Source organism: Oncorhynchus masou, chromosome 17, assembly GCF_036934945.1.
Source record: "Oncorhynchus masou masou isolate Uvic2021 chromosome 17, UVic_Omas_1.1, whole genome shotgun sequence".
Taxonomy (NCBI): domain Eukaryota; kingdom Metazoa; phylum Chordata; class Actinopteri; order Salmoniformes; family Salmonidae; genus Oncorhynchus; species Oncorhynchus masou.
The window spans coordinates 18,649,412-18,674,662 of record NC_088228.1 but is presented as its reverse complement, the minus strand read 5'-3'; the positions used below and the strand labels follow the sequence as shown (position 1 = coordinate 18,674,662).

The 25,251-nt window shown below is 42.9% G+C and overlaps 1 protein-coding gene across 9 annotated transcripts in view; it reads left to right on the top strand.

Annotated features, from left to right (window-relative positions):
- pard3ab (par-3 family cell polarity regulator alpha, b) overlaps positions 1-25,251 on the top strand; it is a 233,326-nt gene that overhangs the window by 180,344 nt on the left and 27,731 nt on the right. The window lies entirely within an intron of this gene.

The following is a 25,251-nucleotide window of genomic DNA, read 5'->3' as shown; positions in this document are numbered from 1 at the left end:
TCTACAAGTGTCTGGAACTCTTATTGGAGGGATGCGATACCATTATTCCACGAGAAAACGCTGTCTCAAACACCGTTCCAGAATCTCCTATAAGTGTTCAGTTGGGTTGAGATCAGGTGACAGACTGCTATGGCATATGGTTTACATCATTTTCATGCTAATTAAACCATTCAGTGATCACTTGTGGATGGGGGCATTGTCATCCTATTAGGGCATAGCCATGGTCCCCAAAATAAATAATGGCCTACCCAGCATTTTTATACATGACCCTAAGCATGATGGGATGTTAATTACCTTTAGGAATTACAGCTGTGTGGAAGCACCTGCTTTCAATATACTTTGTATCCCTCATTTACTCAAGTGTTTCCTTTATTTTGGCAGTTACCTGTAGTTCTAGAGCAAGGATGTGTGAAGAAGTGAATAGCATTACCATGCACTGCTGCTGTTGAACGAGACTAGCAATATCATAGAGCACTTGTTCAATAAACAGTCAAGGACTTCATGTTTGTGTTCATGATGCACCACAACGATTCAGCTCCATGGAGAAAGGTGTAGAATTCCGGGAAATTCTCTACACCGCCAATGTGGGGGCCTCTAAAAATGTTAACTAAAATTCCACCGGGCCGACCGCGCCCATTGCCACGCCCACCTACTAAGCCCTTTTTTGATAGTTGAAGTCAGGGTTTTTTACTCTTTGTAGTTCAGGGCTAATGCTATGATTGAGAGACTGATTTAATTATTGATATGTGACCCACAATATAATATCTACTCATGTCCATGGCACTAAGACCTACGGTATGTGTTACTATGATAATGGTGGACATTGGACAGTCATACCCTGTATGTGAGGGGTGATGTGCTTTCTAAACTGCCCTTGTTTGTCTCTGAATGTGAAAGCCAGAATAGTGCAGTTTGGGGACTAGTCTCCTCCCTCTTTCATTCCTCTTAGAGCTGGAACATCACCCATTGCCCTTTTTGTCTGCTTGGCAGAGAAGGAAAACAAACCTGCAGCTGCATAAACATGCAGTGGAATTCATTTTCTAATTGCCTACAGTAGTTGCTTGCAAAACTGCGGACCATCAGAACTTTCAATTTAACTGTGCAGCGTAAAATTAGTCTGCCAGGAGCTTCATGAAACCCAGAGGAGAAGTCAGCCATTTCCCCCACCCTGAGAACCATGACTGACTTCTGTCAACTCAATCATATTGTTGTGACAGGCGGAGTCTTAAATGGCACCCTATTTCCTATATAGTGCACTACTTCTGACCAGGGCCTGGTCAACAGTAGTGCACTATATAGGGAATATGGTTCCATTTGAGACGCAACCATACTGGTGCAACATAGTTGAAACAGCATAGAGCTTTCTGTGGAGTTCATAGGCATTGGTACTGTGTATTAGCCTACAGTATGTAACTGCAACATGGCTGGGCTAGTATGGGCTGCCTGGTAAAGGATTTGTAGAGTTAGTGAAATAAAATTATTTATGTTGAAATTACTCTGTTTGTTGTGCAGACATTGTTATTGTGGTAGGGGTGCTATATTTATTGTATTGATGGTACCGTAGCTGTAAGTTAAGAATATTCTCTCTCTGTGAGCTAGTCCTTCATGGTCCTCTGCCAAATTGCATAACCTCTCCTGGATATTGTGGTTGGTCCTACTTGCCCCCTCCGTCTGCCAAAAAAAATATTGTGCAAAGCCCAAACTTATCTCAGTAACCTTTTCCCACAATTACTGTGTATATTTCACAAGGTCTTGAGTTCAAATTTGACATCTGGTAACATTTGTCATAACCTTGTAAGTCTTAAGCCCCCAAATAGACTGAAAATGCAATTATGTACTTGGCAACAACTGTGTTGGCCATAACAATGTAGTCTACTTTAGTGAGAGCACTGGGAGAATTCTGGGATTTAAACAGCAACAAAGCGGTCACCCAACACTTTTTTGGTAAACAGCTGAGGAACTGGGCTGAAGTAATGTAACAACTCTCAAATTCATAGACCATCCATGAGATCAAAAATACCCCCTGTCCAAAAAAGGATGTTCCAATCCCTGTTTGCCCCTTTAATGTGTTCAAGAGAGGTGGGCTTTCATTGGTGTATATATCGTGAATGCCTGAAATGCAGTGTTCCATCACATGATGGAGTTTAAACTAGTGAATTATCTCCTGTGTCTGTATTGTGTCATCCCCCTCCAGGAGAATAGAGAACCTGGTTGAATGCTCCCTCTGGGATCTTATGTGATTTGATTCCCCTTCTCTGTGGCTGTTATTATTGAATCTGCTCTATTGTGTTCAGTTAGGCCTGTAAGAAAACTCCCTCGGAGCAAAGCGACATACAGGAGTGGTCACATCGAGTCACAAACACACCCGAAGCATTATATGAAACAGCTAGCCAAGCAGCATCTGAGAGGCAGTCACAAACACACCCGAAGCATTATATGAAACAGCGAGCCAAGCAGCATCTGAGAGGCAGTCACAAATGGCACCCTATTCCCTATATAGTGTCTGGTCTAACGTAGTGCACTAGTAACATTTGGGATGTATAATGAGGTTCTGGGAGCCTGATAAGGCCCTAGAGTGAGTAACATCACACCACGGGGGGGCACTTCAACCTTGATCCGTCTGCTCAGCTTTGCAGATGAATAGAAAAGGCAGTTGAATGTGGGACCACTCGGGGGTGGGGCTGTGTGCACGTGCGTCCGAGGGCAATTAATTCCCACATAAAACGTGGGTAAACACACTGGTAATCCCCCTTTATTCAGACAGAGGGCTTTCAGATACCCAACAGGAGTCCCTCGAGCCTCTCTCTCTCACACACACACACATACACGCCACAGATTCTACCACCTACGATGATGGGGGAAGAATAGGTGTTGTGGAAAAACAAACTGTTAAGAGAAACCGTGAAATCGGTAAGAATGTGTCGAGAGAAAGTCACTGTGGTTGAAATAGTGTTACTAAAACAGCAGGCTGAATAAGCTGTAGACACTACACACAAACCTCATCTGTCATTTAAAATGATACGTTCATTTGATAAACTATAATCCAACGTTTGACCTCTTGCTAATGTCTTTATCTGCTGATTATCTATCAATCTGGTATATAGGAACGTTCCAAATCGCACCCTATTTCCAATATAGTGCACTACTTTTGCCGTGCCCTATGGGGTCTGGTCAAAAGTAGGGCAATATATTTGAAGTACCGGTGGCATTTGGGACGCAGACCGAATGTATAGCTGATGCACTCTTGGACCCATTACTGTAATTAATGGTTTATTACAGAGTCGTTACTCTTTACTCAGTAAACCATTGTGTGCTGTATTTGGTAATATCAGTGACTGTTTAAATATGTGGCTGTAGAATTTAACGATCAACTACTGTCATCTCCTATCTGCTCTTCTGTGACCGTGTCATCTCTTAGTCAATCTATAGGGGAGACATGCCTTTCTGTTCTCTGCCTAATCCAGGGATCCTTCCTGGCCAACAACCTCTGGGGAGGCAGGACTGGACTCTATGCTTATATAGAAATCCTGTATAGGTTTGCAAAATCCCTCTTACTTTCCAAAAATACCTAGGTTTCCCAGAAATCCTGGTTGGAGGGTTTTGGATTTCCTGCTGATTCTCTCCTGATTACCATTTAGAGAGAACCTGGGAATTTGGGAAAAGTTACTGGAATTGTGCAGCTCTAATCCTGCCTGAATGTGGGAGAGTATACCTCCGTGGCCATTGTCTTTGTCTTCACTGTTCTGGCTGAATTGTTGGTGTTTTATACAGCTTAGTTCCAGTCCTAAAAAGGTTTTGAAGCTCTTATTTACCTTGACAACGCCAAGGTTTAAAGCTGAAAAGAAGGTTGTGTGAATGTTAGTGGGATGGGTGACAATGTCAGTAGGTTGAATAAGTGAAATTTGTGGCAAATGGCACACTATTCCCTATACAGTGCACTACTTTTGACCAGTAGTGGCACTATATAGGGAGTAGGGTGCTATTTAGGATGCTGCCTGCATCTCCCATCCTTCCCTACTAACATGATAAACCTCAAATCTGTTTATTGTATCTGTGTCTGTCTGTTTTCATGCTGGATCAGAATTACTCCTGTTTCTTTCACACACACACAGTAATGTACAGTAAATCAGGTTCGAGCCCTCCAATATGATGCTGTTTAGTCAACCCTGAGGTGTTTATTTTAAGATGATCATGTTATAGGACTGGTGCTTTCAGTAATAGCCAGCAAAATTAGGACATCGCAGACAGCAATCTTTTGTAGTATGTATTTAATCTAGACTTTATTGAAATGTATGGAATACTGAGATGAGTTTACCTAAATAATTTTATTATCCTAATGAAATGTAGGCTTAAGAGATGGATGCTAAAGCCCCACTGAAACAAAATGGTGGAATACCATTACAGTATGTATTCCCTCAAAGTGCCCATGGATTTTCTCTCTTGTCATTTCATTTGAAGGCTGCTCCATTTGTGAATAATGTGGCTTACTGTTCAGTGCAGGACCCTACCCAGAGAGACAGAACTCCTCTGGGTGTTGGATAATGCATCTGAACCCAACAGACATCTGATTATCAAAGAACCTTTGGCTCAGTGTGGCGTGTACACACACACACACACACACACACACACACACACACACACACACACACACACACACAGCACAGCACAGAATACGTTCTGGTCATTCAGGGACAGTTAGATGGCCATCTGTGCTGCCCAGTGTTGACCCTGTCTGATGTCTGACAGAAAGATGTAATCATCTCTCCTCTCATATCTGGCTCCAGGTGGACAGAGTCCTTATTCGTGCAATAATAGGGGCTTCCCTCTGGGGTCACTGTCTGAAGGCCTATTCCACTGACACGCTAGGCTGGTGGAACAACAGCAAGTTTATTACACTACTATGTTCATGGTTTTATGTGTTTGAATCCACTTGTTTTTGATCCATCCTAAAAAACAATCCCTTAAGTGGCTTCAACATTTGCATTTCCAACGTCCTAGCTGTTGTATCTGCTTCATACACACCTTTCTTTCATGCCACTGGCCTCATGTTACAGATCCTTTTTGGCCCGACAGTCTAAGGGGGATGGTAATGAGACCCGTAACATAACTCATGCAAATTATAAGTGACAAAGCAAAAGTGTGAACGAAATAACCAGGACAACTGAAATCTACCGTCAAACTCAATGTTTATTTGAAAACACATGGTAATGGGGGAGGGGGGACAAGAAAAGGGGCTGAGCTGGACCCAAGGAAAGAAACAATGAGTATTAAAAAAAACCTAAGCTAGACGAGCCTACTTTAACAACAGCTAACTAACTAACCAAAAATACAGTGGGTGGTCCGCCCAGTTCTAACTAGTGTATTTAACAAAGTCTACCTACGGGTAGTGTATGCCCATGGGCGACTTGTCTTGGTTTCCCCTTTTCCCACCAGCAATCAAACACAAACACCATAACCAAAACAATACTCACAGGTGATGACAAAGTGCTATGGAGGTGCTCAAACAAAAGAGAGGTTAATACACACCGAGAGAGTGAAACACAGAGACCTACAGACATGGCATTTACATAGAGATTGAGCTCAAGAGCAAACAACTGACAGGGTTTTTAAACCAAGGGAAAGGAACTGTGATAGGGTAGGAAAACAGGAGGAGGTGTGTCTTCTGATTGATGATTGATTGGGGAGTGATGATTTTCACCTGTGAGGGGAGAAAGAGAGAAAAGAACACAGGATACACACAGACACACCGAATACTGGTATCCGTAACACCTCATTATGTACTTCTGACATGATTTCCTCTTGGCTCCATCACTTCTGGATCCATCCAGCTAAAAACACATTTGGTTTGAGTTACCTGTGGACTGCCTAGGTTCACTTCACACACCACCCCTGACCATGTAACACTGATGCCTGCCGACCCACATTTACACTAATCACCAGTCGTTGGTGTTTGGATGTTTTTTCTATCAATGTCTGCACCAAATGGTACCCTATTCCCTACTCCTCACCCTATTCCCTATATAGGGAACTGGTCAAAAGTAGTGCCCTATATAGGGAATACGGTGCCAATTGAGATGCAACCTATGTGGCTAGACAATCTGGACCCTCTCTTTCCAAAATTATCTGCCGAAATTGTTGCAACCCCTATTACTAGCCTGTTCAACCTCTCCTTTGTATCGTCTTAGATTCCGAAAGATTGGAAAGCTGCTGCGGTCATCCCCCTCTTCATAGGGGGTGACAATCTAGACCCAAACTGCTACAGACCTATATCTATCCTACCTACCAAGGTCTTCGAAAGCCAAGTTAACAAACAGATTACTGACCATTTCGAATCCCACCATACCTTCTCCGCTATGCAATCTGGTTTCAGAGCTGGTCATGGTTGCACCTCAGCCATGCTCAAGGTTCTAAACAACATCATAACCGGCATCGATAAGAGACATTACTGTGCAGCCGTATTCATCGACCTGGCCAAGGTTTTTGACTCTGTCAATCACAACATTCTTATTGGTTGACTCAACAGCCTTGGTTTCTCAAATGATTGCCTCGCCTGGTTTACCAAATACTTCTCTGATAGAGTTCATTGTGTCAAATTTGGGGGGCCTATTGTCTGGACCTCTGACAGTCTCTATGGGTGTGCCACAGGGTTCAATTCTCGGGCTGACCCTCTTTTCTGTATACATCAATGATGTTGTTCTTGCTGCTGGTGATTCTCTGATCCACCCCTACGCAGACGACACCATTCTATATACTTCTGGCCCCTCCTTGGACACTGTGTTAACTAACCTCCAGATGAGCTTCAATGCCATACAACTCTCCTTCCGTGGCCTCCAACTGATCTTAAACGCAAGTAAAACTAAATGCATGCTTTTCAATCGATCGCTGCCCGCACCTGCTCGCCCGTCCAGCATCACTACTCTGGATGGCTCTGACTTAGAATACGTGGACAACTACAAATACCTCATGTTAGACTGTAAACTCTCCTTCCAGACTCACATTAAGCATCTCTAATCCAAAATTAAATCTAGAATCGGCTTCCTATATTGCAATCAAAGCATCCTTCACTCATGCTGCCCTCGTAAAACTGACCATCCTACCGATCCTCGATTTCGGTGATGTCATCTATAAAATAGCCTCCAACACTCTACTCAACAAACTGGATGCAGTCTATCACAGTGCCATCTGTTTTGTCACCAAAGCCCCATACACTACCCACCATTGCGACCTGTACGCTCTCGTTGGTTGGCCCTCGCTTCATACTCATCGTCAAACCCACTGGCTACAGGTTATCTACAAGTCTCTGCTAGGTAAAGCCCTGCCTTATCTCAGCTCACTGGTCACCATAGCAGCACCCACTCGTAGCACGCGCTCCAGCAGGTATATCTCACTGGTCACCCCCAAAGCCAATTCCTCCTTTGGTTGTCTTTCCTTCCAGTTCTCTGCTGCCCATGACTGGAACGAATTGCAAAAATCTCTGAAGCTGGAGACTCACATCTCCCTCACTAGCTTTAAGCACCAGCTGTCAGAGCATTTTATAGATCCCATCTATCAACCTACCTCATCCCCATACTGGTATCTTTATTTATCTTGCTCCTTTGCACCCCAGTATCTCTACCTGCACATTAATCTTCTGCCGATCTACCATTCCAGTGTTTAATTGCTATATTATAATTACTTCGCCACAATGTCCTATTTATTTCCTTAACTTACCTCATTTGCACTCACTGTATATAGACTTTTTATTTTCTTTTGTTCTACTGTATTATTGACTGTATGTTTTGTTTATTCCATGTGTAACTCTGTGTCGTTGTTGTATGTGTCAAATTGCTACACTTTATCTTGGCCAGGTCGCAGTTGCAAATGAGAACTTGTTCTCAGCTAGCCTACCTGGTTAAATAAAGGTGAAATAAATAAAAAATACAAATATTTCAAAAAGAATCCACCGCTGGAGGTTCACTGCCCCGCCCTCTCCTCCAGACCAGAGCATTAACTCACCCTAACCTGGGCCGTATTATGGCATTAACACGTTGAGGAAGGGAATTATTAACTATTTGACTGAAGACCTATGAACTGTCGACTCCCGTTGCCAGACAACACTGCACATCAGAGAGGACAGGGCATACAGGGCTTTGGCTCTTCTCTACTCATAAAGCCCCGGCTCTCTTCCAGACCTGAATTCATATACTATTTGAGTTCTTTCAAGTACTTTAGCCCTGTTTATTGAGCTTGTCTGGATAAATTAAACTAATTTAAAGGGCAATCCCTGCTCAACTGACACTCTAGGCAGGCTAAAGCAAACCCTCAAACTATGTAATAGATTTCAAATACTATTTGAACCCAGGTCTGCTCTCTCCTCTGGCTAGATGTCTGATCATAGGGAGAGAGGAGGAGGAGGTTGTGGACAGAGTTTTTGATGGTAACAGTGGTATTTACCTATTTGGGTGTGCTGCAATAGAGATGAAGAATCCAAGGAGAGGGACCCTCCCTACACAATCCAGATTTGAATCCTATTGAGAGGAGAGGGATGCTGAGATGTAGAGAGAGAGGCTACTGCCTGGCTTTTAAGATGGCTTTGTTTTTGTTAGAATCATTGATCCCATGAAGGCATGGGCTGTATCACAAATGGCATCCTATTCCCTATATACTGCACTAGAGCCATATGGACCCTGGTCAAAAGCCGTGCGCTATATAGGCAATAGGGTCGCAGCCATAGTGTGAGTCTAAGCTTTGGAGCATGGACAGACAGCCCTTAGATGAGCACTGTTCTGAAGGTCATCCTAACAAGATTATAGATTAAATTGTCCAAATGGACAAGTATTTAAAAATCATGCAAAAATCGCTATCAAACAATTCGGCTACGCCGATCAGAATTGGATCAAAGTGTCCTCCGGATGCGATGTGCTGCACACTGTCCCACCAATCTCTGCAGAGTGCATTGTATAACAACCAATGCTGCAAACTATGGTTGTAAACCGTCTCTCAAGCGCTCAAAATTTGCTAGGATTTTCCTCTATTCAATACTAGCCATGTAATTCTGACAAAGTAAAAACAAATATTATTAGATTCCTAACTCCTGTGCTGTCAATATCTCCCTGGCCATCCACCAGGAGATGGGTGTGCAGGCTTTTGCTCCAGCCCACCACATTGTAAAAAAATCACATGCTCAACAGGGCCTTGATAAGGTGACTAGTGTGTTTGAGCAGGGTTGGAGCCTGCACACCCAGTAGCTCTCCAGAGGGTTGACAGATCACATGTGTTTTATACAGTAGCCTATTTGTGCAGTATATTCATTATGGTGGATTAAGTGCCTTGCTCAAGGCCACACCGGCAGGAGATATAATGTGTGGGATCAGAAACCAGCAGCCTTACATTGTCAATACCGGTGATAATAATGCATGTTATTTTGTGGTTTCTTTCATCATAAAACACAAATTTCAGTCACCTTTTTGACCCATGGTGTTACAGACCATTACTTTTTTGGGGACAAGTACCTTGAGCTTTTGGACAAGTGGCTAAAAAAGTTAATGTCAAGCCCTGCATTGTTTGCTTTTCCCTGCCACCCGCCCAGCCGTCAACGACACTGAATGTGTTATTTGTGGTTGTTTTCCCTCTACGCAGCACGTTGGAGAGAAATCTTTCAAATGTTCTCAGTTTCCAACCGAGATACCTGGAGCGTCAGGGAATTAGAAAATCTTGCTCGATTAAATCACTGGCTGACAGGCAGGCGGTGACAGTTCTGAAAGATCACCAGTGAGAGAGATATCAGCCATTCCCTTTCAACTGGATGTGTTAGCATGTTGGTATTCCCTCAGGAACGCAGGTAGGGAATACTGAAGCAAGGGAGTTCTGTGGTAGTTTCACTCAACTCATCTTTTCATGTTTTTGTATTCGAAACTTCTGGTCTATACGTCAAAAGCAGTACAAATGTTAGTTACTTTCCCACAAAAAAAACAATATAAAAAATGTATCTACTATACTTTTAAGACCGCTAGTCTGTGACATTTATTTATGGATTGAAGTGCGTTCATTAGTACAGTAGCTTCCGGGCTAATCAAATAAATAAAATTTATCTCTGTTTGAGGTGTTCTGAGAAAATGATCACTGACGCCATCTCGTTAATCATTAATGATAGGGTCCCTTTGAATGAACAGCCCACCAAGTGTTCCCTCTCTCTCCCTCCACAACATGTCTTCTGCTGCCCCAGGTAGATAATACCAGCTGTGCCATGATGCCTCACTCTGGGAAAGCTCTTTATAAGATAATAGAGTTGGCGACATTAGTAGCCCACATTGTACATCTTTTTTAAATGGGACTGACCCGTATTTAATCACACACGTATTTCCTGCCACCTGTACTTTACCCAATGGCTTGAATCCATACAATGCCTCCAATTTGCAGTGTGCTGGACGCTGGCACACAACATAATACACAACACTGGTACAAGCAGTGTGCCAATCATTGTTGCAGCACGCCCAGAAATACTGACGATAGGATTCAGAATTAGGTGGTCAGGTGACATCAGTGAAGCTGGGCAGCCAGAGTGAGATGGAGAGGAGCGCGATCTCAATTAGTCTTTCCACAATTCCTTACATCTGCCTTCTCAACCCTATTGGAAGAGAAGGTCCAAGGTCCCTCCCTTCAGACCTTCTCCAATGCGTTTGAGGCGTCGGCGAGGAGAGAACATACAAGTAATTGAGGAAAGATGAATTGAGAAAGAGCCAGGGAGGGCACTCATTTACAGGAAATGAGGAGCAGATCTGTGATCCCAGTGCCCAGTATAGCCTCCCTCCCTCCCTAGCCTCAGGTTTAACCAGGCAGGGAAGAGGGACTGTAGTAGCACTACAGCTGTCATCAGCAGTCGGGCAATAAAAAACTGTGAAGACTGCAGCCTAAAAAGCATTTTTATCGACTTCCACTGTCCTCCAAGACTGTCTGAGTTTCCTCTTCACATCAGCAGTCAGAAAGCCAGCCCTGCGTCTGGACCACACATTTAATTCACCCTCATCTTCCCAACTCCTGGGAGAACAGTTTGATGGCATCAGTCTGGATATTACTCACTGGTTGAGGAGAGATGTGTCCCGTATCTCTGCCCCAGAACCAAATCAGCTAACACTGTCACAACTCCCTAAACCACATTACATTTCGAAAAGTGCTTTGTATTTGTAAAATGTTCCCCCATTACCTTGGTCCCTAGTAAAAACTCAAATTCTGCTTTTTGACTCAGACTGTCATTTGAATATTAATAGTTGAGGAAAATATTGGCTCTGAAGATATTATCTATCTTATTATAATTCACTGATTATTTAGTTTAAAAAAAATCGGCTTAATGAAAACTCCCTCCCAAAGCAGACTCTGTGCTATTTGGTGTATTTCACTCACCACGGCAGAGCTGTGCAAAGCAATCAAGTCGAACATGTGAAATTAGTTTTCAGGTTTACGCAGTGGAGATAATTCACATCAAGTTTTCTTCCAAATTGAAGTGTTTACGTGCCTGTGTCACTTTTCATCCAAACTGTATTGAAATGAAATGACCCTGGTGGTAGTTTGCATTCACAGAGCCCTCCTCTAATGAAAATAAGGTAGCATCCCAAATGGCACCCTATTCCCTATATAGTGCACTGGGGTGCCATTTGTGATGTAGCTGAAACTGTTGTGGGCTTAAGGGACCACCGTTTCACCCACTCACTTCAGAGCAATTACTTCTGTTGCCCACACAAGTTCCCTCAAAAAGTTAGTACAGAAAGTCCCCTCTTTATTTAATTAAATGAGATGATTTAACTGAAAAGGCAATTTGGTTAATTTGGAGCTGAAGTCAGAGGATCTAAGGCCCAGTGGGTTTTCATTCACAAGATTGAATACATAAAAGAAGTGCATCTGGCGTAGCAAGCGGGTTTTGGATTTTGACTTGAAGAATGTTTGACTTGAATTTCCATGTATTGATATCTGACAATCTAGTGCTTTCTTTTTGTGAGGCCATAGAAATTAGTTAGCACACGGTTTTATGAAACTAGCATCTGCTGTTTGGAGATTGCCAAGGCAATAACTGTATAGAGCACAACACAATCACTCCTTTCGAAACCAATAATTTGCTATGCTAATCTGGTATTGTATAAAGCACAGTGCCTTCAGAAAGTATTCATACCCCTTGAATTCCACATTTTGTTACAGCCTCAATTGAAATGAAGTATTAAGTAGGGTTTTTTTCTAACTCATTTACACAAATACCCCATTATGACGAAATGAAAACATGTTTTAATTTGTACTATTTTCTACATTGTAGAGTAGTAATGAAGACATCAAAACTATTAAATAACACCTATGGAATCATGTAGTAACCAAAAAAGTGTTATTCAAATATCCACCCCTTGATGACAGCTTAGCACTCTCTTGGCATTCTCTCAACCAGCTTAATGAGGTAGTCACCTGGAATGCATTTCAATTAACAGGTATGCCTTGTGAAAAGTTGTGGAATTTCTTTCCTGGATACGTTTGAGCCAAAGTTGTTGTGAAGGTATGGGTACAGAAGGTACAGAATATAGCCATATTTGGTAAAAGACCAAGTCCATATTATGGCAAGGACAGCTTAAACAAGCAAAGAGAAACGACCGTCCATCATTACTTGAAAACATGAAGGTCAGTCAATACGGAAAATTTCAAGAACTTTGAATGTTTCTTCAAGTGCAGTCGCAAAAACAATCGAGTGCTATGTGGAACGCAACAGGAATGGAAGACCCAGAGTCACCTCTGCTGCAGAGGAGAAGTTCATTAGAGTTACCAGCCTCAGAAATTGCAGCTCAAATAAATGTTTCACAGAGTTCAAGTAATAGATGCATCTCAACATCAACTGTTCAGAGGAGACCTTGTGAATCAGGCCTTCATGATCGAATTGCTGCAAAGAAACCATTACTAAGTGACACCAATAATAAGAAGAGACTTGGTCCAAGAAACACGATCAATGGGCATTAGACCGGTGGAAGTTTGTCCTTTGATCTGGAGTCCAATTTGGAGATTTTTGGTTCCAACCGCCGTGTCTTTGAGTAACGTGGTGTGGGTGAACGGATGATCTCCACATGTGTATTTCTCACCGTAAAGCATGGAGGAGGAGGGGGTGTTATGTTGTGGGGGTGCTTTGCTGTTGACACTGTCTGTGATTTATTTAGAATTCAAGGCACACTTAACCAGCATGGCTACCACAGCATTCTGCAGCGATACGCCATCTCATCTGGTTTGAGCTTAGTGGGAATATAATTTGTTTTTCAACAGGACAATGACCCAACACACCTCCAGGCTTTGTAAGGGCTATTTGACCAAGGAGAGACCTGGCCTCCACAATCCCCTGACCTCAACAATATTGAGATGGTTTGGGATGAGTCGGACCGCAGAGTGAAGGAAAAGCAGCCAAGTGCTCAGCATATGTGGGAACTCGTGCAAGACTGTTGGAAAAGCATTCCAGGTGAAGCTGGTCACCAAGGCAAAGGGTGGCAATTTGAGGAATCTAAAATATATTTTGATTTGTTTAACACTTTTTTTTGGTTACTACAGTTTTGATGTCTTCGCTATTATTCTACAATGTAGAAAATAGTTTAAAAAAATAAAGAAACCCTTGAATGAGTAAGTGTTCTAAAACATTTGACCTGTAGTGTATGGAACCGTTTTAAAGTAACTGTTGGCCTCATGGTGAAATCCCTGAGTGGTGTCTTTCCTCTCTGGCAACTGAGTTAGGAAGGATGCCTGTATCTTTGTAGGACTGTGTATTGGTGTTTTATTAGGATCCTCATTTGCTTGTTGCAAAAGCAGCAGCAACTCTTCCTGTGGTCCACACAAAACATGAAACATAATACAGAACATCAATAGATAAGAACAGCTCAAGGACAGAACTACATAACATTTTTGAAAAGGCACAAGTAGCGTACATATCAGTGCATACACACAAACTATCTAGGTTATATAGGGGAGAGTCATTGCTTTATCTGTTTTTTGAAACCAGATTTGCTGTTTATTTGAGCAATGTGAGATGGAAGGAAGTTCTATGCATTGAGGGCTCTATATATGTAATACTGTACGCTGTGAATAGACCCCTGGTGGGATAAGTGTGTGTAAGTTTACTATGCAAACAATTTGGGATTTTCAAAACGTTTATTTTTTTATTTTTTTTTTGCAGTCAGTCTCTCCTCAACTCGCATACAGGTCACAGTGGTGGGCAGTATATGGGGCTTTGGTGACAAAGCGGATGGCATCCAATTTGCTTAGAGTGTTGGAGGATATTTTGTAAATGACGTCGCCGAAGTCAACGATCGGTAGGATAGTCAGATTTATGAGGGTATGTTTGGCAGCATGAGTGAAGGATGCTTTGTTGCGAAATAGGAAGCTGATTCTAGATTTAATTTTGGATTGGAGATGCTTAATGTGAGTCTGGAAGGAGAGTTTACAGTCTAACCAGACACCTAGGTATTTGTAGTTGTCCATATATTCTAAGTCAGAACCGTCCAGAGTAGTGATGCTAGATGTGCGGGCAGGTACGGTCAGCGATTGGTTGAAGAGCATGCATTTATTTTTACTTGCATATAAGAGCAGTTGGAGGCCACGGAAGGAGAGTTGTATGGCATTGAAACTCATCTGGAGGTTAGTTAACACAGTGTCTAAAGGGCCAGAAGTATACAGAATGACGTCGTCTGAGTAGAGGTGGATCAGAGAATCACCAGCAACAAGAGCAACATCATTAATATATACAGAGAAAAGAGTCTACCCTAGAATTGAACCCTGTGGCACCCCCATAGACTGCCAGAGGTCCGGACAACAGGCCCTCCGATTTAACACACTGAACTCTATCTGAGAAGTAGTTGGTGAACCAGGCGTGGCAGTCATTTGAGAAACCAAGGCTGTTGAGTCTGCCCATAAGAATGCGGTGATTGACAGAGTTGAAAGCCGAAAGCCAGTATTGTCTTTTTTCGATGGAGGTTATGATATCGTTTAGGACCTTTAGCGTGGCTGAGGTGCACCCATGACCAGCTCGGAAACCAGATTGCAAAGCGGAGAAGGTATGGTGGGATTCGAAATGGTCGGTGATCTGTTTGTTAACTTGGCTTTCGAAGACCTTAGAAAGGTAGGGTAGGATAGATATAGGTCTGTAACAGTTTGGGTCTAGTGTCTCCCCCTTTGAAGAGGGGGATGACCGTGGCAGCTTTTCAATCTTCGGTTATCTCAGACGATACGAAATGGAGGTTGAACAGGCTAGTAATGCCAAGTAATTTTGTCTCCTCAAATTGTTCAACAGCCACACCATTCATTACCAGATTCAGATGAGGTCTAGAACTTAGGGAATGATTTGTACCAAATACAATGCTCTTAGTTTTAGAGATGTTCAGGACCAGTTTATTACTGGCCACCCATTCCAAAACTGACTGCAACTCTTTGTTAAGGGTTTCAGTGACTTCATTATCTGTGATTGCTGATGCATATATGGTTGAATCATCAGCATACATGGACACACATTTTGTTTAATGCCAGTGATGGGTCATTGTTAAAAATAGAAAAGAGTAGAGGGCCTAGAGAGCTGCTCTGTCGTACTTTACATGTTTGACATTAGAGAAGCTTCCATTAAAGATGACCCTCTGAGTTCTATTAGAAAGCTCTGGATCCATGATATGGCAGAGGTTGAAAAGCCATAGCACATATTTTTTTTTCAACAACAGGTTATGGTCAATAATATCAATCTTCTTATTACCCATTTATTTCATCAAGTCTGTTGATTTGTTTACAGGGAAATAGCATTTTATTTGGTCAAACAAATTATGACAGATAGAAGTGGCTGCAGTCAGCTACCATCCTCAGTAGCTTTCCATCTAAGTTGTCAATGCCAGAAGGTTTGTCATTATTGGTCGATGATGATAATTTTTCCACCTCTCCCACACTAACTTGACAAAATTCAAACTTGCACTGGTTTTCTTTGATTTGTGTTTTTATGCATGAATACAATTGCTCACTGTTCGTTGTTGGCATTTCCTGCCTAAGTTTGCCCACTTGGCCAATGAAACAATCATAAAAAGAATTGGCAACATCAAATGGTTTTATGATGAATAAGCATCTGATTCGATGAAAGATGTAGTTGAATTTGTCTTTCTGCCCATAATTTCATTTAAAGAACACGTTTTTTCCCCATCATTCTTTATATCATTGATCTTGGCTTTGTAATAGTTTCTTCTTCTTTTCGTTGAGTTTAGTCACATCATTTCTCAATTTGCAGTAATTTGCAGCCAGTCAGATGTTCAGCTCCTGCTCCTTCTTAGCCACTCCTTTTGCCCCATCTTTCAACCACAATCCATGGAGCCTAAACCGTTTGAAAAGTCAGATACACCAACCAAAGTGTAATTAATAACTTCACCATGCTCAAATGGGATATTCAATGTCTGCTTTTTTTTAAGTGCTCTTCTTTGCGAGGCATTGGAAAACTCCCAGGTCTTTGTCGTTAAATCTGTGCTCCACTGAGGGACCTTACAGATAATTGTATGTGTGGGGTACAGAGATAATCATGTTAGACACTATTATTGCACACAGAGTGAGTGCATATTTTTACTCCTGAACTTTAGGCTTGCCATAACAAAGGGTTTTAATACTTAATTACTGAAGACATTTCAGCTTTTCATTTTTAATTAATTTGTACAAAATTCTAAAATCACAATTCCACTTTGACATGATGGGATATTGTGTGTAGGCTAGTGACACGATCTCAATTTTATCAATTTAAATTTCAGGCTGTAACACAACAAAATGTTGAAAAAGCCAAGGGGTGTGAATACTTTCTGATGGCACTGTATCCGACTAGTTCAAAGTCTGTTTAAGGAACCTTTTTTTACATTGAAACATTAAATTAATATAACCATGACAAAGTCGGTGACGCAACTGTTAAGCTGTGTGTCGAGTCGCTTGTAGTTTTCACAATGTCAACAGCACAAAAACAGATTTTTGAGAAATAGAACTATTATGACCTTGGAGAAACGCCACGAAAGGAATATGTGCACTGTGACCACTATCTGTTAGTGGTTATTCTACCACAGATTGAGTCGAGCTCAGCAGTCACTGTCATACCCCAGCAGTTCCACAAAGGAAACCTAACATTAAAGGAATCATAATTAGTATTTAATTTCCAAGGTCTCTCAGATTGTGGGGCTATTAAGATGAATATCCATTTCCCGTCTCACTGTTGAGAAGATCCAGACCCAGAACTGTCAGTTTTCACTGCAGATGTCTGACTGCTGCTGTCGCAGGCAGGAGTGCGTCCCAAATGGAACCATGTCACTTGTGTAGTACACTAGTTTTGACCAGAGCTCAGTGACTCGGGTGCCATTTAGGAGGCATCCCAGATCTCCTTCCACTGTGTTGTGTGTGTGTGTGTGTGTGACTGGTTGAGAACGGGCCCCCTGGTTCCCTGGTCCATTTCAGAGCAGACTACAGAGGTCCTATGATCGGTGGTTGGAAGAATTGAGAGCCCATGAGGGGAGAGCAGGGCCAGTAGTGATAGTTCTATCGGTTGTGGTCCAGGGTATTTTCGTGTGTGTGTGTGTGCGCGCCTCTATGTGCATGTGTGTGTAGTTGCAGGTTGTAGCATGGTTTTCCCCTTTTTCTCTTTGATCTGTGATCACTGACACACAGGTTGGTGTAGGGGCATCAGTAGCTAAGAGGTACGGATGCTGATGTTGCGTTCCTTTACAGAAGGATTTGTTGGGATGAAAAAACAGGACCTGACATACTTGAGGAACCAAGTCTTTGATCCATCTGTAGCATGTACAGTAAGGGATGCGTTCTGAATTTCACCCTAGTCGTTATGCCATGCACTACTTTTGACCAGGGCCCAACAGGTTGCCATCTGGAATGCTATTTAGATGTTCCAGGGGTGGTTGTAGGGGAATGTATAACAGATGGTACGTTGTCATGGTGTATGTTTATGGTTGGAGCCATTTAACTCCTTTGACAGTCTGCTTAAGGTTACAGAGCCACATCTAAGGACCTTTGTTAAAACTGCCAGGCCTTGGTCACTTTTTCTTAAACTATCCCTGATGAGAGGAGAAGTGTGTATGTGTGTGCGACAAAAGATGTATGGCCAGACCTATCCTCGATATTGGCTGTTTTGAAATGCAGGCTATTCCCTTTGGGCCCTGGTCAAAAGTAGTGCACTATTTAGGGAATAGGGTGCCATTTGGAATGCAGTCCCAGACTTATTGATTTTGTTTTTTTCCCCCCTTGAGTAATGGATGGCCACTGGCCCCCACCCCTGTTCTGTTAGCACAAATAATGACTAATCAATATGTACTGGAGTCCTGGTGATCATCCTTTTAACACATGATTTATACCACACCAGCACAGAGCAGTTAGTCACTCTACTACCAGCCAATCAATTTTGCCAATCAACTAAGGGGCCCTTCATCATATCCATTATTTAAGATGCTCCGTGGGTTTTTATTGGTCCATTCCCTGGCTCGTATCCGGGCAGATGTGACCTCGGAGACACCTTCTGATTAGGGCATATTATTTCTCTATTCTCCTATATGATATGTGTGCTTATTGAATATTAATAGCTCACTGTAGTCAGAAAGAGACTGCTAGAGACAGAGTGGTGTATCAATGTGTCCTTTTTCTGCTAAGTACCCATCAGTCACTGTCTGTTTATCTGTGTCTGAGTGATGCTGCAAATTGGACTGTATATGTATTCTCCCTCAGTCAGAGGCATATTATAGAGTGGGTGGGAGGGGGGTGACATCATCTCAGGCCCAAATGGCATGCTATTCCCTGTATAGTGCACTACCCTATGGGCCCTGGTCAAAAGGAGTGCACTACATAGGGAATAGGGTTTCATTTGAGACTCAATATCTGAGTGAATGAAGGGGATATGATACCTCTCCAGAGGGGTGTCCCGGTGACTGTATTAGCCTGCTCAAAGGGAACGGGGTCAGGCAGAGCTACTGGAGGCTACCCGGGCCTTCCCCTCTGGGCTCTGGTTCCATAGGCATATTACAGGAAACCGCCATTAAAACCAACCATTTGGAAATCGCCTCTGTGTGAATTGCCCAATTTTTGCCCAGATGAAATATTATGTGTCTACGAAATGGAACCTACAACAGTGACTACTAAATAGTTCAGTAAAACTTTATGCCAATGGAAAGACGCTTCAACAGAGCTTTGGTTGGTTTAGTTCAGTAGTTGTGTGTTATTGTGCAAAAACCATTTTTATATCTCTTTAAATTAACTCCACGTTTCTCATAGGCTGCGTTTACACAGGCAGCTCAATTCTGATCATTTTTTCCCACTAATTGGTCTGGTCATTGGAATGCCTGTGTAAACGCAACCATAGTGATTCTGGCCACTAATCTCTAATAGAAGAGAAGCTTACACCTTTTTATAACATAGTTTAGGACTTTAATACCATATGTATTAGGTGACTACTTTTCTGGATAATCCTTCCAAGAAGGAAAGGATTTGGGTGTGACTGAACAGCCATTGGTTTTACTAATCCTTAAACCCTTTATCATATCTCCCCTGGTTTCTTTCTTAGTGTTCTTTGTGTGGGATTTGTGTCAATTTTGCCCTAAAGCTTAATGTCAATCGGAATAATAACACTTGTGTTGGTTTCCCCCCCATTTCCCTGCTGGCTTTGCATGCTGCTTGAACTTGACAACTCAGTGAGACAAAGAAGGTATTGTATGAGTACTGTAGTAGGATTGTATGAGTACTGTAGTAGTATATGAAGAGCATGTGTAGTGTGCTTTAGTTCCTTAGAGTAACTATACAATCCACTTCATGGAAGTAGTAATACTGCACATTTCTAGTTTTTGACTATTTCCTTAGTGTTTCCTTTTGTGCCATACCCTAGTGATTTAATGTATGTAACTAATGCATTATCAATGCATTATTGTGAATACATATGAAATATCCAGGTATTCCTCATAGACCGGGCATCTCTGAGTAGGAATGCTGATCTGATCCCGTCCTCCCTGTCCATATAATTGTATTCATTATGCTCTAAAAGGCAAAAATGAACCTAGATCAGCACTCCTACTCTGAGAGAGTTTTAGGAATACAGACCCTGGGAAATAAACGGATGTGTTATGCTATGTTCTGTAATGTTAGTTGTATTGTTTTGCTGCTGTCTTTTGTGGCTGGTGGGTGGGTGGTCCCTTAGGTGTTGGAAGCTGACAGCTCAATAAGGAGGAGTAATGGGGGTGATCACAAGAGAGGGAGGGAGAGAGAGAGGGATGGGGTTGTATGTTCCAGGGGTTCCCTGTGAGCCCTGGTCAAAGGTAGTGGACAACATAGGGAATAGGGTCCCATTAGGGATGCTGGGGCCTGGGCTGTGATCCCTGGGCAGGGGGCCTGTGACTTATACCTGGCCCAGTGTCTGCGTTACAGGCCTACCCTAGTGAGGTTACCACCTCCAGGTCCACACCAGGCTGGTCTGTCTGCACTACAAATGCCCTGGGCTTAGGCTACTTTGCCCCAAATGTTTCCCTATTCCTTACATATTCCCCCAATGGGCTCTGGTCAAAGTAGTGTATAAAAGGGAATAGGTGCCATTGGGGACGCAAGGAGATGTCATGACAGTGGGTCCTTTGAAAGTGGCACACTTAAGAGCACCACAGAAGCTCCTCATAGTAAGTTGCTATTTCTGGGATCCAATCTTACCTTCCCTCCACTGACCCTCACCCCACCCCAGCCCTACCTTCACTGAGCCCCTTTCTCCCCTCCCCCCTCTGTCCTGCTACCCCCCACACCCCAGCCCTACCTTCAGAAGGGAGTCCTGTCAGGTCTCTTTTTTGATGGGTTGTCTGGAGAGTTTTGAACCGTGGAGACATGCGACGTGTGTCTGCCAAACATTTTTAATAACCTGACATGATTTCTAGAGATTCCCAGTCGTGGTCTTTGATGCTCTGCACTTGTCTCATCTCGTGTCTGTCTGATGGGCTTTGAGTCCAGGCACGCACGCACACACCGCCTAGCCCTCTGACCTTTCAGATACAGAACAGCTGTGCTCAGGCCTCATTTGGAGATATTTTTAGAGGGGTCATAAAGGTGAGTCTGTGAAAAGACCAGGGAAGGTTTTTGGTTGGCTATGTTCTTAATTTATCCCCTACCCTTTCAAGGTGGTGTTGTGATAGCTAGGCCTATACCTAGTTCACCTATTAAACTACATGATGACTGTTCAAATAAGATGTCCCATCATGTTGCTTTCAACATATAGCTAAGCAAATACATCTCTATGGGTACTATATATTGCTCCTACAGTAGGACAGCCATGTCTGCTGGACAAGTATAGAATACTGTAATACATGTTTTACATTGGGAGGGGAATCTTTGTGCAGAACATCTGTACAGGCAAGAAGCAGTCAAACCCAGAATGAACAGCATAATGAACTGTATGTATGAAAGGCATTGGGTTGGAAGAACCAAGGCCCTATCTCTCGACACAGCAGCACAGAGAGCAGAGCATTCCATCGTATGGCAGTCCCTGTGGGTCAGCACAATGAGAGAATAGAATGGCAGCGTTGCCTTTAAAGACAGGAAGGAGACTGGTGTGGAGGAGGAAACCGCTCTACCCTACTGATGTGGTGGGTATTTTGATGGCCTCCTTTTGAAATATTTGTCTTGAGAAACTAAGGCAGGAAAGTCTTTGTGCTGCATCCTGGGAAGACAGATTAAGCCTGGTTCAGTCCTCAGCACCTGGTTTCCCCTGTAGGCCAAGGAGAGGGTGCCTAGGGTATCCTCAAGCCAAGCACTGCTCTTGGATCGAAGCTATCTGCTCTGGTGGGATATACAGGAACTTCGTCCAAAATGGCACCCTATACAGTATGGGGCCCTGATCAAAAGTAGTTTACTATATAGGGAATAGGGTACCATTTGGGACTACATCTGTTCGCTGTCTGTTTTAGTATAGATGTTCATATGTGTTGTATTTGATGTAAAACAGACAGTCTCTTAGTGATCTCTGAGCTTCAGAAATGATTTGATCAAAATCACCCTATGAGCCCTTGTCCAGAAAATGTAACTAATGTTTTGTCCCATACACCTGATGGGTTTAGTGAAATGTTTTGCTTCACAGGGTCAGCCATAGTTGTATGGGGCCCCTGGAGCAAATTAAGGTTTAGTGCCGTGCTCAAGGGAACATTGACAGATTTCGAGTATTCGAACCAGCCACATTTCGAATGCTGGTCCAACGCTTTAACAGCTAGGCTACCTGCCACCCTAAATAAAGTGTGCGCTATAAAGGGAATAGGGTGCCATTTGGGATGCAGACGTTGTGAGAGAGCCAGTTGCCTCACTTCCCATTGGAGTTTCCAAGGCAGGATGTTCTATTGAAGATTGTCCTCTTTCCTTCCCCCTAGCAAATCACATTCAATTCATTTTTGGTCATGTTTTCATTTCTATTTGATAAATGTGCGTTGGATATTGTGTGAACGTGGGGTATTAGGCTTACACTGAACATTCCAATGGTTTACGTCTCAAATTCCCTATATGCTGTAGTGCTCATAGTGCTCTGGTCAAAGGTAGTCCACTATAGGGAATAGGGTCCCATTTGGGTCAGATCCATAGTGTGTTTCCCTGCAATGCCCTCATAAAATTGACACCCCAGTCAGAATGTGTATCTTCAAAGTGTTAGGAAAGTCCATGTTTCCAATAAACTCGTGGGAACACACACCAGGGTGAATTGAATACAGACTTTGTTTTTGTTCTTGCTCGTAGCTATAGATAAAACATCTAAAACAGCAGGCACAGCTAGGCTTTACTTTGGTTGTCTCAAATGGCACCCTATTAACTATATCGTGCACACATTTTTAGCCAGAAACAGGAAATAGGGTGTCGTTTGGGACGAAGTCCAACTCTGAACTGTTCCTGTGGCATGCTGGACATACATTACCATAGCAATCATACAGCATCAAAATATGACTTTTCCAAAAACTCACTGCACTCCCAGAACAAAGACCTTGTCTACTTTTCTACCTCCATTTTCACCTCGGTGAGAAGTCCTAGGATGTTACCCAATTGGCACCCTAATCCCTAGATAGTGCACTAGTTTTGACCAGACGCCATAGGGCTCTGGTCAGAAGTAGTGCACTCTATAGGGAATAGGGTGCCATTTGGAATGCTGGCCTAAACAGAGCAGGCCCTGCCTGCTTCGTGATGATAATGGCCTCTAATTTGACTAAATTGTGATTTTTATCAGATGCTAGCCAGGCTTCCTCCAACTCCACAGACATTAAAGCCTCTGAAATGGGAACTATTACCTCGAAAGTGCCATCAGTCACTCCCAGTGTTTTGGACAGAGAAACACATAAGCCATATGCCTGCTTAGATCCAGCTTAGAAATTGGACAGCTCCAATTCCATTTCCCCCTTTCCACCAACCGCATGCTGAAGTTATCAGTGGGCATTAGAATTATACCATCCGTCAGGGCCTTCCCCCCCATTCCAGAGTTCACATTATAATTATATTTATCCTCCGCCGTCGCTTATTTCACTTTGGCTTCTGTCGCCTTAGCCCAGCCACGGGCGTCTTATCTGTTTCCTGTTGCTGCTTTGGAAAGGATTCTCTTTCATTGCATAGTATTGATGACTGAAATCCGCTTTTCATTTATGTGAGTAATGTGTCCCTTATTCAGAGTATATCCAGATATGCTAAAGCTGAGATCATGATGGATGGCTAACGCTGGCTTCATACCCTGGCTGTGGACCCTCTTCCTTTGACTGTCAGACCCTGGGATGTTCACTTTGAGTGTCCACTTGGGATGTCCACCTGACCTGATCACCTATTGACTGTCCATTGAGTCGTATATGCATTCCATGATCCAGTGGATGAAACATAAGTTCATGCCCCTGTACCCATAGTCATTTACTAAATGACCTGCAAGTAACACCTTCTAACTGACCAGTGATCCTCTCTCAATCCTCTCACCCCTCTCTTTCTCCTCTCTCTCTCTCTCTCTCTCTGTGTGTCTCTCTCTAGTGCGCTATCTAGGGAATACGGTGGCATGTGAGATGCAGATTGTGTGGTGTTCTTTTGAATCATATGGAGTGGTCAGTGTATGGTGTATTGCATCAGAGCCCTCCTTTACTCCTCTCTGGACATGGTGAAAGAATCAGCCTGCTGATTGAGGGTCATTTCCAGTCTGAACAGTCCACCCATACTGTATGCTGCTCCCTCCAGCTGCTGAATAACCTGAAGCTGGACATGGCCTATAGACTACGTAAATGGAATCTCATTCTTTGACCTAAATTGATTTACAGTATCTGATTAACTGAAAAAAAGACCTGGGTAGAACAGGGGAGTGTTGTATGAGAATGGGGGAGTGTTGTATGAGAATGGGGGAGTGTTGTATGAGAATGGGTGAGTGTTGTATGAGACCGGGTGAGTGTTGTATGAGACCGGGTGAGTATTGTATGAGACCGGGTGAGTATTGTATGAGAATGGGGGAGTATTGTATGAGACCGGGTGAGTATTCCATAGGAACTCATTGTGGGGTTTGGTGGTTATCTAACTCATCAGAGAATAATCATAATGTGAATTTCTAATAAAATCATTGAGTGAATGCTTAATTAAAAATCAGTTTTAATTAAACATTTAATTAAACAGATAAATTATCTGGGATTTATACCCGGAGACGTGACTGTTTTGCGAACTACAATACGAGTATTGAATAAACATTTGCTGATGTAGTTACTGATATACCCTGCTGATGAGGAAAACGGACAGGTCCCAAAGGGATGTCACCCCCCAGCCCAAACCAAAGCCAGAAGCCGCTGGTAGCTGTTGGTTAAAAAAATGTTATCAGATTCACGGAGAGAAGCACACCATCTCACAAAGACAACACAGCAGCTGGTAGCTAGCTAGAGCCTCTCTCCACAGTGAAAAATGAGACTAGCTGGTAATCCAGTTGTATTGATTGAGAGCAACTCAAAACATTTACTGAGAGACTCCTTGACTGCTGCTCAGTATGTTGTAGTCAGGTGCCTGGCAACAACATACTGGTTTTCTGGTTTTCATCCTCTCCTAATCAGGGACTAATTCAGACCTGGGACACCAGATGAGTGCAATTAACTACCAGGTAGAAACAAAAACCAGAAGTGTTTCTCCAGGACCGGAATTAAACAGACCCATTTTAGATGCTACATGTGCCTCTGTCTGTGTTCTACATGATGTCGCTAAAAATGTCATTTTTGACATTGATTAGGTCTCAGTTTACTACCTGGGATTAAAGGTAATCTCGGG